The sequence below is a fragment of the Haliotis rubra genome, unplaced genomic scaffold (genome assembly GCF_003918875.1).
Source record: "Haliotis rubra isolate DU_JTF1 unplaced genomic scaffold, ASM391887v1 Scf246, whole genome shotgun sequence".
NCBI lineage: Eukaryota > Metazoa > Mollusca > Gastropoda > Lepetellida > Haliotidae > Haliotis > Haliotis rubra.
The window spans coordinates 335,338-353,442 of record NW_025766514.1 but is presented as its reverse complement, the minus strand read 5'-3'; the positions used below and the strand labels follow the sequence as shown (position 1 = coordinate 353,442).

The following is an 18,105-nucleotide window of genomic DNA, read 5'->3' as shown; positions in this document are numbered from 1 at the left end:
CTCTCGCTAGTCTCAGTAGGGAATAGTCACCTCATGCTAGTCTCAGTAGGGAATAGTCACCTCATGCTGGTCTCAGTAGGGAATAGTCACCTCATGCTAGTCTCAGTAGGGAATAGTCACCTCATGCTAGTCTCAGTAGGGAATAGTCACCTCATGCTAGTCTCAGTAGGGAATAGTCACCTCTGCCTAGTCTCAGTAGGGAATAGTCACCTCCTCTCTTAGTAGGGAATAGTCACCCCATGCTAGTCTCAGTAGGGAATAGTCACCTCCATGCTAGTCTCAGTAGGGAATAGTCACCTCAACTAGTCCTCAGTAGGGAATAGTCACCCTCACTAGTCTCCAGTAGGGAATAGTCACCTCATGCTAGTCTCAGTAGGGAATAGTCACCTCATGCTAGTCTCAGTAGGGAATAGTCACCTCATGCTAGTCTCAGTAGGGAATAGTCACCTCATGCTAGTCTCAGTAGGGAATAGTCACCTCATGCTAGTCTCAGTAGGGAATAGTCACCTCATGCTAGTCTCAGTAGGGAATAGTCACCTCACGCTAGTCTCAGTAGGGAATAGTCACCTCATGCTAGTCTCAGTAGGGAATAGTCACCTCACGCTAGTCTCAGTAGGGAATAGTCACCCTCAGTCAATCACAGTGCTAGTCTCAGTAGGGAATAGTCACCTCATGCTAGTCTCAGTAGGGAATAGTCACCTCACGCTAGTCTCCAGTAGGAATAGTCACCCTCATGCTAGTCTCAGTAGGGAATAGTCACCCCATGCTAGTCTCAGTAGGGAATAGTCACCTCATGCTAGTCTCAGTAGGGAATAGTCACCTCACTGCTAGTCTCAGTAGGGAATAGTCACCTCATGCTAGTCTCAGTAGGGAATAGTCACCTCATGCTAGTCTCAGTAGGGAATAGTCACCTCATGCTAGTCTCAGTAGGGAATAGTCACCTCTCATGCTAGTCTCAGTAGGGAATAGTCACCTCATGCTAGTCTCAGTAGGGAATAGTCACCTCATGCTAGTCTCAGTAGGGAATAGTCACCTCACTAGTCTCAGTAGGGAATAGTCACCTCATGCTAGTCTCAGTAGGGAATAGTCACCTCATGCTAGTCTCAGTAGGGAATAGTCACCTCATGCTAGTCTCAGTAGGGAATAGTCACCTCATGCTAGTCTCAGTAGGGAATAGTCACCTCATGCTAGTCTCAGTAGGGAATAGTCACCTCACGCTAGTCTCAGTAGGGAATAGTCACCTCTCACCCTCAGTAGGGAATAGTCACCTCCTGCTAGTCTCAGTAGGGAATAGTCACCCCATGCTAGTCTCAGTAGGGAATAGTCACCTCCAGCTAGTCTCAGTAGGGAATAGTCACCTCATGCTAGTCTCAGTAGGGAATAGTCACCCCATGCTAGTCTCAGTAGGGAATAGTCACCTCACGCTTAGCTCAGTAGGGAATAGTCACCTCATGCTAGTCTCAGTAGGGAATAGTCACCTCATGCTAGTCTCAGTAGGGAATAGTCACCTCATGCTAGTCTCAGTAGGGAATAGTCACCTCATGCTAATAGGGAATAGTCACCTCACTAGTCTCAGTAGGGAATAGTCACCTCTCAGCTAGTCTCAGTAGGGAATAGTCACCTCATGCTAGTCTCAGTAGGGAATAGTCACCTCACATGCTAGTCTCAGTAGGGAATAGTCACCTCCATGCTAGTCTCAGTAGGGAATAGTCACCTCAGCTAGTCTCAGTAGGGAATAGTCACCTCATGCTAGTCTCAGTAGGGAATAGTCACCTCATGCTAGTCTCAGTAGGGAATAGTCACCTCAGCTAGTCTCAGTAGGGAATAGTCACCTCTATGCTAGTCTCAGTAGGGAATAGTCACCTCATGCTAGTCTCAGTAGGGAATAGTCACCTCACTAGTCTCAGTAGGGAATAGTCACCTCTCATGCTAGTCTCTCAGTAGGGAATAGTCACCTCATGCTAGTCTCAGTAGGGAATAGTCACCTCATGCTAGTCTCAGTAGGGAATAGTCACCTCATGCTAGTCTCAGTAGGGAATAGTCACCTCATGCTAGTCTCAGTAGGGAATAGTCACCTCATGCTAGTCTCAGTAGGGAATACACCTCCCCTAGTCTCAGTAGGGAATAGTCACTCTCAGCTAGTCTCAGTAGGGAATAGTCACCTCATGCTAGTCTCAGTAGGGAATAGTCACCTCATGCTAGTCTCAGTAGGGAATAGTCACCTCATGCTAGTCTCAGTAGGGAATAGTCACCTCATGCTAGTCTCAGTAGGGAATAGTCACCTCATGCTAGTCTCAGTAGGGAATAGTCACCTCAGTCTCAGGGAATAGTCACCTCTCATGCTAGTCTCAGTAGGGAATAGTCACCTCATGCTAGTCTCAGTAGGGAATAGTCACCTCATGCTAGTCTCAGTAGGGAATAGTCACCCTCATGCTAGTCTCAGTAGGGAATAGTCTCAGTAGGGGAATAGTCACCTCATGCTAGTCTCAGTAGGGAATAGTCACCTCATGCTAGTCTCAGTAGGGAATAGTCACCTCATGCTAGTCTCAGTAGGAATAGTCACCTCATGCTAGTCTCAGTAGGGAATAGTCACCTCATGCTAGTCTCAGTAGGGAATAGTCACCTCTCGCTAGTCTCAGTAGGGAATAGTCACCTCACGCTAGTCTCAGTAGGGAATAGTCACCTCATGCTAGTCTCAGTAGGGAATAGTCACCTCATGCTAGTCTCAGTAGGGAATAGTCACCTCATGCTAGTCTCAGTAGGGAATAGTCACCTCATGCTAGTCTCAGTAGGGAATAGTCACCTCACGCTAGTCTCAGTAGGGAATAGTCACCTCATGCTAGTCTCAGTAGGGAATAGTCACCTCATGCTAGTCTCAGTAGGGAATAGTCACCTCTCTCTAGTCTCAGTAGGGAATAGTCACCTTCAGCTAGTCTCAGTAGGGAATAGTCACCTCATGCTAGTCTCAGTAGGGAATAGTCACCTCTTGCTAGTCTTAGTAGGGAATAGTCACCTTATGCTAGTCTCAGTAGGGAATAGTCACCTCACGCTAGTCTCAGTAGGGAATAGTCACCTCATGCTAGTCTCAGTAGGGAATAGTCACCTGTTGCTAGTCTCAGTAGGGAATAGTCATCTCACGCTAGTTTCAGTAGGGAACAGTCACCTCTTGCTAGTCTCAGTAGGGAATAGTCACCTCTTGCTAGTCTCAGTAGGGAATAGTCATCTCATGCTAGTCTCAGTAGGGAATAGTCACCTCATGCTAGACTCAGTAGGGAATAGTCACCTCATGCTAGTTTCAGTAGGGAACAGTCACCTCTTGCTAGTCTCAGTAGGGAATACACCTCTTGCTAGTCTCAGTAGGGAATAGTCACCTCACGCTCGTCTCAGAAGGGAATAGTCATCTCACGCTAGTCTCAGTAGGGAATAGTCATCCCACTCTAGTTTCAGTAGGGAATACACCTCATGCTAGTCTCAGTAGGGAATAGTCACCTCATGCTAGTCTCAGCAAGGAATAGTCACCTCATGCTAGTTTCAGCAGGGAATAGTCACCTCATGCTAGTCTCAGTAGGGAATAGTCACCTCCAACCACGGCATCGACAAGCACGACTTCAGTGACACTGTCATCCGACGTCTGCGTTCCAACAACCAACGATGTCGCTGACCAGCACGTGGTCCTGTCCTCCAACCACGGCATCGACAAGCACGACTTTTGTTGCCAATGAACTGTTCTTGCTCAAATTTCTGTATATCTGACGCTGTTGGTATTTGTATTCTATACTGTTAAAAAATAAGTACATATATACTTTATACTAGACTTGCGTATCTTTTTGCGTGTGAGTTTATATTCCCTTTCCTGTCTTGTCACAGTTTAGGTATGACTATATTCCTATATTCCCTTTCCTGTCTTGTCACAGTGCAGGTATAACTATATTCCAATATTCCTCTTCCTGTCTTGTCACAGTGTAGGTATAACTATATTCCCTTTCCTGTCTTGTCACAGTTTAGGGATAACTATATTCCTATATTCCCTTTCCTGTCTTGTCATAGTGTAGGTATAACTATATTCCTATATTCCCTTTCATGTCTTGTCATAGTATAGGTATAACAATATTCCTATATTCTCTTTTCTCTCCTGTCACAGTGTAGGTATAACTATATTCCCTTTCCTGTCTTGTCACAGTTTAGGGATAACTATATTCCTATATTCCCTTTCCTGTCTTGTCATAGTGTAGGTATAACTATATTCCTATATTCCCTTTCCTGTCATGTCACAGTGTAGGTATAACTTTATTCCTATATTCTCTTTTCTCTCCTGTCACAGCGTAGGTATAGATGTGTTTATCCTGTTGGCCTTTAACAGTGTAGATACGGGTGTACATTCACTATTACAGGGTATGTATATCTTTGGATATGTCACAACACAGATGCTCCCTGGACACACTCCATGTGCCTCAACAAAAGCGGGAGCACTTCAAAATTTGCCTTTAAGTGATAATAAAATACCAGTGTGAAAAGAAATATGCCATTATGACAGGTAAATATGGCAATGATCAATCATGAAAGCATTTACCCCCCACTGCTCAAACAAATTGCAACACCTGACAAAAACACCTTCACATACCAGTAGTTTCATGCTGAGCATGACTTGCAGCATTGCCTTGTAAACGTGGTGAGTTCAACATGTTCAGGCTTCACTGGTCAACATTGGTCTAGTACACTGTAACAAACTGACTGGGGTCAACATTGGTCTAGTACACTGTAACAAACTGACTGGGGTCAACATGATCAGGCTTCACTGGTCAACATTGGTCTAGTACACTGTAACACACTGACTGGGGTCAACATGATCAGGCTTCACTGGTCAACATTGGTCTAGTACACTGTAACACACTCTGGGGTCAACATGATCAGGCTTCACTGGTCAACATTGGTCTAGTTCATTGTAACACACTTTGGGGTCAACATGTTCAGGCATCACTGGTCAACATTGGTCTAGTACACTGTAACACACTGACTGGGGTCAACACAGGTCTAGTACACTGTAACACACTGACTGGGGTCAACATTGGTCTAGTACACTGTAACACACTGACTGGGGTCAACATTGGTCTAGTACACTGTAACACACTGACTGGGGTCAACATTGGTCTAGTACACTGTAACACACTGACTGGGGTCAACATTGGTCTAGTACACTGTAACACACTGACTGGGGTCAACATTGGTCTAGTACACTGTAACACACTGACTGGGGTCAACATTGGTCTAGTACACTGTAACACTCTAGGGTCAACAAAGGTCTAGTACACTGTAACACTCTAGGGTCAACAAAGGTCTAGTACACTGTAACACTCTACTGGTCAACATTGGTCTAGTACACTGTAACACACTCACTGGGGTCAACAAAGGTCTAGTACACTGTAACACTCTAGGGTCAACAAAGGTCTAGTACACTGTAACACTCACAGGGTCAACAAAGGTCTAGTCAACAAAGGTCTAGTACACTGTAACATTGCACTAGTACACTGTAACACTCTAGGGTCAACAAAGGTCTAGTACACTGTAACACTCTAGGGTCAACAAAGGTCTAGTACACTGTAACACTCTAGGGTCAACAAAGGTCTAGTACACTGTAACACTCTAGGGTCAACAAAGGTCTAGTACACTGTAACACTCTAGGGTCAACATGATCAGGCTTCACTGGTCAACATTGGTCTAGTACACTGTAACACACTCTGGGGTCAACATGTTCAGGCTTCACTGGTCAACATTCTAGGGTCAACATGATCAGGCTTCACTGGTCAACATTGGTCTAGTACACTGTAGCACACTCTGGGGTCAACATGATCAGGCTTCACTGGTCAACATTGGTCTAGTTCATTGTAACACACTTTGGGGTCAACATGTTCAGGCTTCACTGGTCAACATTGGTCTAGTTCATTGTAACACACTTTGGGGTCAACATGGTCTAGTACACTGTAACACACTGACTGGGGTCAACACAGGTCTAGTACACTGTAACACACTGACTGGGGTCAACATTGGTCTAGTACACTGTAACACACTGACTGGGGTCAACATTGGTCTAGTACACTGTAACACACTGACTGGGTCAACATTGGTCTAGTACACTGTAACACACTGACTGGGGTCAACAAAGGTCTAGTACACTGTAACACACTGACTGGGGTCAACATTGGTCTAGTACACTGTAACACACTGACTGGGGTCAACATTGGTCTAGTACACTGTAACACACTGACTGGGGTCAACATAGGTCTAGTACACTGTAACACACTGACTGGGGTCAACATTGGTCTAGTACACTGTAACACACTGACTGGGGTCACATTGGTCTAGTACACTGTAACACACTGACTGGGGTCAACATTATGACTGGTCAACATTGGTCTAGTACACTGTAACACACTGACTGGGGTCAACATTGGTCTAGTACACTGTAACACACTCTGGGGTCAACATGATCAGGCTTCACTGGTCAACATTGGTCTAGTACACTGTAACACACTGACTGGGGTCAACATGATCAGGCTTCACTGGTCAACACACTGCCTGGTTCAACATAACACTCACTGGGGTCAACATGTTCTAGTTCACTGGTCAACACACCGACTGGTCAACATGTAACACACTGACACTGACTCAGGGTCAACATTGGTCTTTTACACTGTAACACACTGACTGGGGTCAACATTGGTCTAGTACACTGTAACACACTGACTGGGGTCAACATTGGTCTAGTACACTGTAACACACTGACTGGGGTCAACATTGGTCTAGTACACTGTAACACACTGACTGGGGTCAACATTGGTCTAGTACACTGTAACACACTGACTGGGGTCAACATTGGTCTAGTACACTGTAACACACTGACTGGGGTCAACATTGGTCTAGTACACTGTAACACACTGACTGGGGTCAACATTGGTCTAGTACACTGTAACACACTGACTGGGGTCAACATTGGTCTAGTACACTGTAACACACTCACTGGTCAACATTGGTCTAGTTCACTGTAACACACTGACTGGGGTCAACATTGGTCTAGTACACTGTAACACACTCACTGGGGTCAACATTGGTCTGGTACACTGTAACACACTCACTGGTCAACATTGGTCTAGTACACTGTAACACACTGACTGGGGTCAACAAAGGTCTAGTTCACTGTAACACACTAACACTGGTCAACATTGGTCTAGTTCACTGTAACACACTCTGGGGTCAACATTGGTCTAGTTCACTGTAACACACTCACTGGTCAACATTGGTCTAGTTCACTGTAACACACTCACTGGTCAACATTGGTCTAGTTCACTGTAACACACTCACTGGTCAACATTGGTCTAGTTCACTGTAACACACTAGGGTCAACATTGGTCTAACACTGTAACACACTCACTAGGGTCAACAAAGGTCTAGTACACTGTAACACTCTAGGGTCAACAAAGGTCTAGTACACTGTAACACACTCACTGGGTCAACATTGGTCTAGTACACTGTAACACACTCACTGGTCAACATTGGTCTAGTACACTGTAACACACTCACTGGTCAACATTGGTCTAGTACACTGTAACACTCTAGGGTCAACAAAGGTCTAGTACACTGTAACACTCTAGGGTCAACAAAGGTCTAGTACACTGTAACACACTCACTGGTCAACATTGGTCTAGTACACTGTAACACACTCACTGGGGTCAACAAAGGTCTAGTACACTGTAACACTCTAGGGTCAACAAAGGTCTAGTACACTGTAACACTCTAGGGTCAACAAAGGTCTAGTACACTGTAACACACTCACTGGGTCAACAAAGGTCTAGTACACTGTAACACACTAACACTGGTCAACAAAGGTCTAGTACACTGTAACACTCTAGGGTCAACAAAGGTCTAGTACACTGTAACACACTCTAGGGTCAACATTGGTCTAGTACACTGTAACACACTCGGGTCAACAAAGGTCTAGTACACTGTAACACACTCTAGGGTCAACAAAGGTCTAGTACACTGTAACACACTCTAGGGTCAACAAAGGTCTAGTACACTGTAACACTCTGACTACACTGGTCAACATTGGTCTAGTACACTGTAACACACTGACTGGGGTCAACATAGGTCTAGTACACTGTAACACACTGACTGGGGTCAACATTGGTCTAGTACACTGTAACACACTGACTAGGGTCAACATTAAGGTCTAGTACACTGTAACACTCTAGGGTCAACAAAGGTCTAGTACACTGTAACACACTCACTGGTCAACAAAGGTCTAGTACACTGTAACACTCTAGGGTCAACAAAGGTCTAGTACACTGTAACACTCTCTAGGGTCAACTGGGTCAACAACAAGGTCTGTAGTACACTGTCAACACACTCTAGGGTCAACAAAGGTCTAGTACACTGTAACACTGTCAACAAAGGTCTAGTACACTGTAACACTCTAGGGTCAACAAAGGTCTAGTACACTGTAACACACTCTAGGGTCAACAAAGGTCTAGTACACTGTAACACACTACTGGTCAACAAAGGTCTAGTACACTGTAACACACTCACACTGGTCAACAAAGGTCTAGTACACTGTAACACACTCTAGGTCAACAAAGGTCTAGTACACTGTAACACTCTAGGGTCAACAAAGGTCTAGTACACTGTAACACTCTAGGGTCAACAAAGGTGTAGTACACTGTAACACACTCTAGGGTCAACAAAGGTGTAGTACACTGTAACACACTCAGTGATCATCATGAGCATCGTGTACTATAACACACTGGATCACTGGCCAACACAAACCTTATGTATCCACTAAAACACTCATTGGTCAACACAGCTTGCAAAGGTCAATTCTGTATGAATGGGAGATTTTAGCCTTTTTGTTTGACAATATATATTGAGGATAGTTTAAGTTATTTCACATTTAACCAGGATGGTTGTGTGAAGTGAGCGTAGTAAACAGTGTTACAGCAAGTACAGGTATGTTGGTAGGGTGAATATCGGGTTACTGAGAGCTAGTAGTGAAGCTGGACTGAGACAGGTGTTTGTGCGTGACCTGTGACCTGTATCCACCCTGTCACAATACAGCTACAAGAACTATGTAGGCAACTGCATACCTCAGATTAATAGTTGAAGATATACCAGGACATGTACTTACCTGAGACAAGAGTTTGTACTGAGATCTTCATACATGTATCTCCTGGTGTCAGTGGGACAACCGAGTGGGCAGGCATGTGACCCCAGATCTAACACTGCTAAATGTTCCCACTAAGTCACAGCATGCCTCTAGCGTATGCATGGCTCTTTATAATGTCCATTATTTATAACAATAGGGCCAATGGATTACTATAAAAAGACTTGGAGAAGGCAGGGACCATGTCAAAAGCCCACAGCACATTTACTACTCAGTGTCATTGAGTGCAGCATGACTGTGTGAGCTGGGTCCCTTCTATCTCTTCACTCCTAATTACTCCTGTCTCCTCCCTCCTCACTTCAATATCCTCCCTCCTCACTTCTATCTCCTCACTCTATCTCCTCCTCCTACTTCTATCTCTCCTCCTCCTTCCCTCCTATTCTCCTCCTCCCTCCTCACTTCTATCTCCTCCCTCCTCACTTTCTCTCCTCCTCCTCACTTCTATCTCTCCCTCCCTCTATCTCCTTCCTTCTTCTCATCTCCTCCTCTCTATCTCCTCATCTCCTCTTCTATCTCCTCCCTCCTCACTTCTATCTCCTCCCTCCTTACTTCTATCTCCTCCCTCCTCACTTCTATCTCCTCCCTCCTCACTTCTATCTCCTCCCTCCTTACTTCTATCTCCTCCCTCCTCACTTCTATCTCCTCCCTCCCTACTTCTATCTCCTCCTTACTCCCACTATCTCCTCCTTCCTCCCCCCTTCTATCTCCTCCCTCCCATTTCTATCCCTCCCTCCTCCTCTCTTCCTCCTCCCTCCTCACCCTCTCTTCCATCTCCTCCCTCCTTACTTCTATCTCCTCCTATCCTCACTTCTATCTCCCTCCCTCCCTCACTTCTATCTCCTCCCTCCTACTTCTATCTCCTCCCTCCTCACTTTCTATCTCCTCTCCTCACTTCTCCCTCTCCTCTCCTCCTCCACTTTCCTCACAGTCTATCTCCTCCCACACTTTACTTTTGTCTCCTCCCACACTCTTAGTCCCACTCTCCTGTCTCCTCCCCACACTTTTACTCCTGTCTCCTTTTGCATCCTTCCAACACTTTCCTCCTCTGCCTCCTCCCACACTTTTTACTCCCCTGCCTCCTCCCACATTTTACCTTTTGTCTCCTCCTCCCACACTTTAGTCCTGTCTCCTCCCCACACTTTACCCCTTGTCCCCACCCACTCTTTCTCCCCGCCTGCCTCCCACACTTTACTCCTGTCTCCTACCACACTTTACTCCTGTCTCCTCCCACACTTTACTCCTCTCTCCTCCCACACTTTACTTCTGTATCCTCACACACTTTACCCTTGTCCCCACAGACTATTTACTCCCGTCTCCTCCCACACTTTACTCCTGTCTCCTCCCACACTTTACTCCCGTCTCCTCCAACACTTTACTCCTGTCTCCTCCCACTATTTACTCCTGTCTCCACCCACAAATTATTTCTGTCTCCTCCTACACTTTACTTCTGTCTCCTCCCACACTTTACCCTTGTCCCCACCCACTCTTTACTCCCGTCTACTCCCACACTTTACTGCTATCTCCTACCACACTTTACTCCTGTCTCCTCCTACACTTTCCTCATGTCTCTTCACACTTTACTCATGTCTCTTCTCACACTTTTACTCCCCGCCTCCTCCCACACTTTTACTCCTGTCTCCACCCACACTTTTACTCTGTCCCCACCCACTACTTTACTTTTACTCCTTCTCCTCCCACACTTTACTCCCTGTCTCCTCCCACACTTCCCACTTTTCCCTTTTCCTCCACTCCTCCCTTCTCCTCCCACCTTGTCTCCTCCTCACACTTCCTCCTGTCTCCTCCCACACCTTACTCCTGTCTCCTCCCACACTTTACTCCTGTCCCCACCCACACTTTTACTCCTGTCTCCTCCCACACTTTACTCCTCTTGTCTCCTGTCCCACACTTTACTCCTGTCTCCCCCCCACACTCCCCTACCTCCTGTCTCCTCCCATGCTTCCTCCTGTCTCCCCCCACTTTCTTGTCTCCTGTCTTCCCTCCTCCCCTACTCCTGTCTCCCCCACTCACTTTACTCCTGTCTCCTCCCACACTTTACCTGTCTCCTCCCACACTTTACTCCTGTCTCCTCCCACACTTCTCCCTGTCTCCTCCCACACTTCCTCCTTGTCTCCTCCCACACTTTACTTCTGTCTCCTCCCACACTTCACTCCTGTCTCCTCCCACACTTCTCCTTTCCTCCCTACCTCCCACACTTCACTCCTCTCCCCCACATTTTACTCCTGTCTCCTCCTACACTTTTACTCCTGTCTCCTCCCACACTTCTACTCCTGTGTCCCTCCCACACTTTACTCCTGTCTCCTCCCACACTTTACTCCTGTACCTTTTGCCTCCCTCCTACACTTTACTCCTGTGTCCTCCTACACTTCACTCCAGTGTCCTCCCACACTTCACTCCTGTCTCCTCCCATACTTTACTCCTGTCTCCTCCCACACTTATTCTTACAAATATTAATAATTTTACAATTGTTTGAATGTTCCACCTCTGTCACATCATTGCCAGAACATATCACAGTGAAAGACAGTTCTGCCTCCAGTACACAACCTGTATAGCTGACAGCAAACCTTGAGTACTCATTTCCTATCTAAATATTCTGCCTGCATTCCCAAGGATGTGACTTCAACTATTCTTCCTTGAACTAGGTCTGAAAATCTAAGAATTATCAGATAATAAGTGACACCTTCTCATAATTAAGCTAGTTTGGGTGGCAACTACATGCCCTAATGAGTAGATAACAACCAATCTGTTACTGTAGCTTTGGTAATATCTCTATCAGATTTAGTTTTACAAGAGATAAATAATCTCTTCCTTCATCAACGAGAAGGATCTGCTATAGTTCTACCATGACTAAAGTGAATACTAGATTGTGATTGGTTAATTAAAGTCATATAGAGGTATATAACCATGTTATATACCTCTGATTTTCCAACAGTGTATCTTTTTAAAATCTTAATAACACGGTTATGGTCACAATGGAGATAAACATCCCAAAAGTTTTCTTTTTGTGAAGTCCTGATTCATGGTGCACAAGATTTTGAATTTGACAAAACTGGCTTAGATGGCTGGGGAATATTTGTTGGTGATATGAGAGGGCTGATTTTGCTGTGTGCCATGGCTGTTGAGGTTTTATGTTCTTATATGCTTGTATCAACAGGACGGGAGGTTTCAGCTATATATAAGAGTCACACATTCACAATTAATCTTGTAGATCACTCCTTTGGGGGTTGCTTTTTGGAGGGTGGGTTAAACCATTGGCTGGGAGGATGGTTTAAGGGTTGGAGAGCCAGTGAAAATGGTGTTGATGCCTGCTTGGTGCTTAAGTAGGTGACTATTCCAGGAGGAGGGATAGAAGACTGGGAAACAGTAGTAGGTTAGACCATACCAAAGCTATCAGAATAACTTTGCATTATTTCAGTTTGATCTTCTGTATGTAAGGAAAAGTCTAAGTGAGGGTTTTATGCCGCTTTTAGCAACATTCCTGAGCAATATCACGGTGGGGGACACAAGCAATGGGCTTCACACATTGTAATCATGTGGGGAATCGAACCTGGTCCTTCGGTGTGACAAGCTAACGCTTATACCACAAGGCTACCCCACCACCCCAGGAAAGTGTAGACACCTGTGACATCATGGATAGGGCACTGGAATACTTTCAATCCAGTACTGGACTATCATAAGCAGGTAGTTGATGGTTTAGACAAATCAAAATATATCGATAAGGGCAGTGTCCCATAATGTTTTGACCTAAGCCAAAATGTCAGGACGAAGTGTCCATGCAGTAGGTACAATTCTGCCCCTCTGGGAGAGACTTTATGATAATATGTTGAGTTTCCCTGGTATATGTCTCCCTTCCATCTGGCAGCTGCATAAGTCTGCCACGGCTACCAACCAAAACATTCCATTATGAAGGATGAGGACGTGGTTCCCCCTTGTCTCTGAATATAGACAGCTTCTGCGGTATGTAGAAATGAGGCTACCTGAAGCTACCAGAAATGGGGACTTAAGAATTACATCTTTCCTATTCAAACTAAAGATAATCGTTTCTCTGCAATTGGTGTGAAGCTTTCCTTCTTCCAAAGTTTTGATTCCCTGTGTATGAGCTCTCCAACCCACGTTTGAAGCATCACTGAGTAGTAATGATGCACACAACTTTCTGGAAAATAACGTCTTGTTTATTACATAGAACAGTGTTTCGATGTAGATTCTTACACAGTTATCAAGCTAAATGTGACTACAACCATGCAATGAAAAGTGTATATACAGGGTATGTCCAACAGTGACATACAGACCAGCATCAACAACACCATGTAATTGATAACAAGGCAATCATTATTGGATGCCCTAGTTGATCAAAGGTTTGTGGCCCTCTCCACCTGCCCAGTCTAACTATGTCTGCTGGTATAGGAGGGTGGATGACACCTTTGTCATCTTCAGAAACGACCAGGGTATCAGCACCTCAACATCCAGCATCCCTGAATCAAGTTCACAATGAAGACAGAGGACAACAACAAACTCCCCTTCCTAGATGTCCTTGTATCAAGAGACCTCAGTAATGTGATCAACACCTGTCTACAGGAAAAACACCCATTCTGACCAGTACATTCATTTCAACTCCAACCACCCCCTCAACCCTGACCATGTGTGCCAAGAACATCAGCTCCAGCACCCATGACACACACCATGAGTGTATCACCTGCAGTCTTCACCAACCTCAACCAGTATCCCTCTAAGTTAGTCAAGAGGTCAATCCTGACCACACTCCAGCCCAAACCCAATCTGACCAAGCCTGAATCTGCCTCCATCAGAATGATCAAAACCCATATATCGTGTGCTACAGATGCTACAATATTGATGTTTTATGTACATAAGACATATACTATGAAATGGACAATATATTTTACACAGATACAAAAACATCAGTTCTATAAGGTAAATGTTATACTACAACTTGGGTAATATGAATGTAATTACTTATGTTAAACTGTAAACAGGTGAATGATGTAATGTATATGTTAGACAATAGATGGTGTAATATATGTTATAATGTATATGTTAGACAATAGATGGTGTAATATATGTTATATTGTATATGTTAGACAATAGATGGTGAAATATATGTTATATTGTATATGTAAGACAATAAATGGTGTAATATATGTTATATTGTATATGTTATGCACTAGATGGTGTATTGTATATGTTGCATTGTATATACGTGTATTCTATAGTAGATGCTATTATATTGACCTTGTTATATGTTTAGATGCTATGATAAGGATGTTGGGCTATATACTTATAGTGGAATACATGCTTAAATAGGAACATTTTACTACATAACAGTATGTAATACTAACGAATGTTGAACTCAAGAGGCTGTACTATACATGTTTTAGTTAAGATGCTGTAATTAATATGTTCTTATCCTATTGAATAAGTGTTGTACCTGGGATGCTGAAACATATGGCCTTATACAAGTGATGTACCTGGGATGCTGAAACATATGGCCTTATACAAGTGATGTACCTGGGATGATGCGATACATACCCTGCACTATAGGTGTGGTACTACGTGTTCTGCATTGCTGTAATGTGTTGAAGCACCGAGTAATTTGGGGTCATGTAGATGAGCTGGGTGAAGGACTAGGTGTAGAATTCTCCCTGTGCACATGTCCAATGTCAAGGTAAAGGCTTTGATCTTTCCGTAGAGTTGTTGGTTAAAGAAAAGTAAACAACATGTTTGCTTTGCCAATGAGCAGCCAGCCAAACTTTGGGCAAGCCACACATGCTGACAAAGGCTTGGTGCTTGTTTAGCTTATTCAATTAGGCACAAACCCTTCAGGAAGCAATCCTCTGGAATTCCTCCAGTTTACAATGGGCTTGACAACAAACACAACAGATCTATGAAAATAGTTCAACAGCTTGAAGCTCACCTGGTACAGTCAGTGATACATGCAGAAGGAAGTGGGATCTCCAGCTATAAGTAACCAATATGTGATTGCTGGCTCACCTGGTACAGTCAGTGATACATGCAGAAGGAAGTGGGATCTCCAGCTATAAGTAACCAACATTTGATTGCTGGCTCACCTGGTACAGTCAGTGATACATGAAGAAGGAAGTGGGATCTCCAGCTATAAGTAACCAACATTTGATTGCTGGCTCACCTGGTACAGTCAGTGATACATGCAGAAGGAAGTGGGATCTCCAGCTATAAGTAACCAACATTTGATTGCTGGCTCACCTGGTACAGTCAGTGATACATGCAGAAGGAAGTGGGATCTCCAGCTATAAGTAACCAACATTTGATTGCTGGCTCACCTGGTACAGTCAGTGATACATGAAGAAGGAAGTGGGATCTCCAGCTATAAGTAACCAATATTTGATTGCTGTGATGACTTCAAATGCTTAAAATGTAAACTGTCCACTCAGGGCACTGAGACTTGTTCTCCCTAAGGTTTTAAGATGAACACCCATTTATGAAGAAAAACGTCCGGGCTGATTTGAAGTTATTTCTTTGCAGTCATCATTTACATGTTCATTGTCACGCTCTTGAAAACTATGCTGTAAATTAGAGTACCCCCCTAAGACTGCAGTGCCATGAATCCTTCACCTTTCATGATAGGTGATGCTTACAAGGACTTATAATATATTTTTCCATTAGGTATAAATCATCTGCAGACTCAAAATCAAAGCTTGACATGAATCAGTGAGTCTGTCATCTCCCTGGTTTCTCCTGACTATATTCAATCTGATATTCTTTGTTCATTCTTTGTTGAATATAGATGTCACAAATTCTAATTTGGTGATGTTTGTGTTTATGTTGTTATGGAATTGCTTGTAAAATCTGCATGTTTTCTTCTGTAATAACTGATCTCAGAAACAGCCGTACCCTCTCTTGGTGTGTTGCACCCAGAGAAGGGGATTTGATATGGCTGGAGATGTCATAGCCTGTGGCTGGAGTTTGAGGGAATGGAGATGTGTGAGTTGTGAGTGGAGGTCATCTTGTCATTCATCGTGGTGCTATGTAGACTGTCATTAGTACATCTTGTCATTCATCGTGGTGCTATGTAGACTGTCATTAGTACATCTTGTCATTCATCGTGGTGCTATGTAGACTGTCATTAGTACATCTTGTCATTCATCGTGGAGCTATGTAGACTGTCATTAGTACATCTTGTCATTCATCGTGGTGCTATGTAGACTGTCATCAGTACATCTTGTCATTCATCTTGGTGCTATGTAGACTGTCATTAGTACATCTTGTCATTCATCTTGGTGCTATGTAGACTGTCATTAGTACATCTTGTCATTCATCGTGGTGCTATGTAGACTGTCATTAGAACATCTTGTCATTCATCTTGGTGCTATGTAGACTGTCATTAGTACATCTTGTCATTCATCTTGGTGCTATGTAGACTGTCATTAGTACATCTTGTCATTCATCGTGGTGCTATGTAGACTGTCATTAGTACATCTTGTCATTCATCTTGGTGCTATGTAGACTGTCATTAGTACATCTTGTCATTCATCTTGGTGCTATGTAGACTGTCATTAGTACATCTTGTCATTCATCGTGGTGCTATGTAGACTGTCATTAGAACATCTTGTCATTCATCTTGGTGCTATGTAGACTGTCATTAGTACATCTTGTCATTCATCTTGGTGCTATGTAGACTGTCATTAGTACATCTTGTCATTCATCGTGGTGCTATGTAGACTGTCATTAGTACATCTTGTCATTCATCGTGGTGCTATGTAGACTGTCATTAGTACATCTTGTCATTCATCGTGGTGCTATGTGACTGTCATTCATCTTGGTGCTATGTAGACTCTTGTCATTCATCTTGGTGCTATGTAGACTGTCATCAGTACATCTTGTCATTCATCTTGGTGCTATGTAGACTGTCATTAGTACATCTTGTCATTCATCGTGGTGCTATGTACATCTTGTCATTCATCGTGTTGCTATGCAGACTGTCATTAGTACATCTTGTCATTCATCTTGGTGCTATGTAGACTGTCATTAGTACATCTTGTCATTCATCTTGGTGCTATGTAGACTGTCATTAGTACATCTTGTCATTCATCGTGGTGCTATGTAGACTGTCATTCAGTAGATCTTGTCATTCATTGGTGCTATGTACATGTCTTAGTCATCTCATTCATCGTGGTGCTATGTAGACTGTCATTAGTACATCTTGTCATTCATCGTGGTGCTATGTAGACTGTCATCAGTACGTCTTGTCATTCATCGTGGTGCTATGTAGAATGTCATTAGTACATCTTGTCATTCATCGTGGTGCTATGTAGACTGTCATTAGTACATCTTGTCATTCATCGTGGTGCTATGTAGACTGTCATTAGTACATCTTGTCATTCATCGTGGCGCTATGTAGACTGTCATTAGTCCGAAACCAGGCTTGTGAATGCTTTGAATGATGTTTTGGGTCGTTGTCCTGCTGGAAAATCCAAAAATTTCCATAGAACTCGTGAGCAGATGGAAGTAAATGATAGCTGGTCAAGGTTGTTTATACTAGAAATCCAATTAAACATATTCCTAAAATTCTCAATAATTTCTGGTCATACTATACAACGACCTTGTTACAACAGGAAGTAGACTAACAACGTGTCTCTGAAATGAATATATTTTAAAGAAAAAAAAGTTCATAGTAAAAATATATATATATATAATGAAAAGGAGCCTGAGACTTTTTTGGGAGGCTCCCATGATGACACATCCCCTTGATCTCCTTGTTCAACACCAACATCCTCCTGGCCACTGTCACGGGGTGTGAAGGGGGATGGGGGTTGGGAGCAGATGACACATCCCCTTGATCTCCTTGTTCAACACCAACATCCTCCTGGCCACTGTCATGGAGT

At 43.8% G+C, this 18,105-nt stretch overlaps 1 protein-coding gene across 2 annotated transcripts in view; it reads right to left on the bottom strand.

Moving 5' to 3' along the window:
* The window catches only part of LOC124279069 (hydroxysteroid 11-beta-dehydrogenase 1-like protein), a 107,748-nt gene that overhangs the window by 37,170 nt on the left and 52,473 nt on the right, over nucleotides 1-18,105 (bottom strand). The window contains exon 1 of one of the 2 annotated variants that reach the window (XM_046714868.1): nucleotides 9,176-9,308. The exons of the other annotated variant lie outside the window; for it this stretch is intronic. The gene's annotated coding sequence lies outside the window, so the exon portion shown is untranslated. Of the gene's footprint in view, nucleotides 1-9,175; nucleotides 9,309-18,105 lie in introns of those variants that run through there. 2 annotated transcript variants of the gene reach the window in all.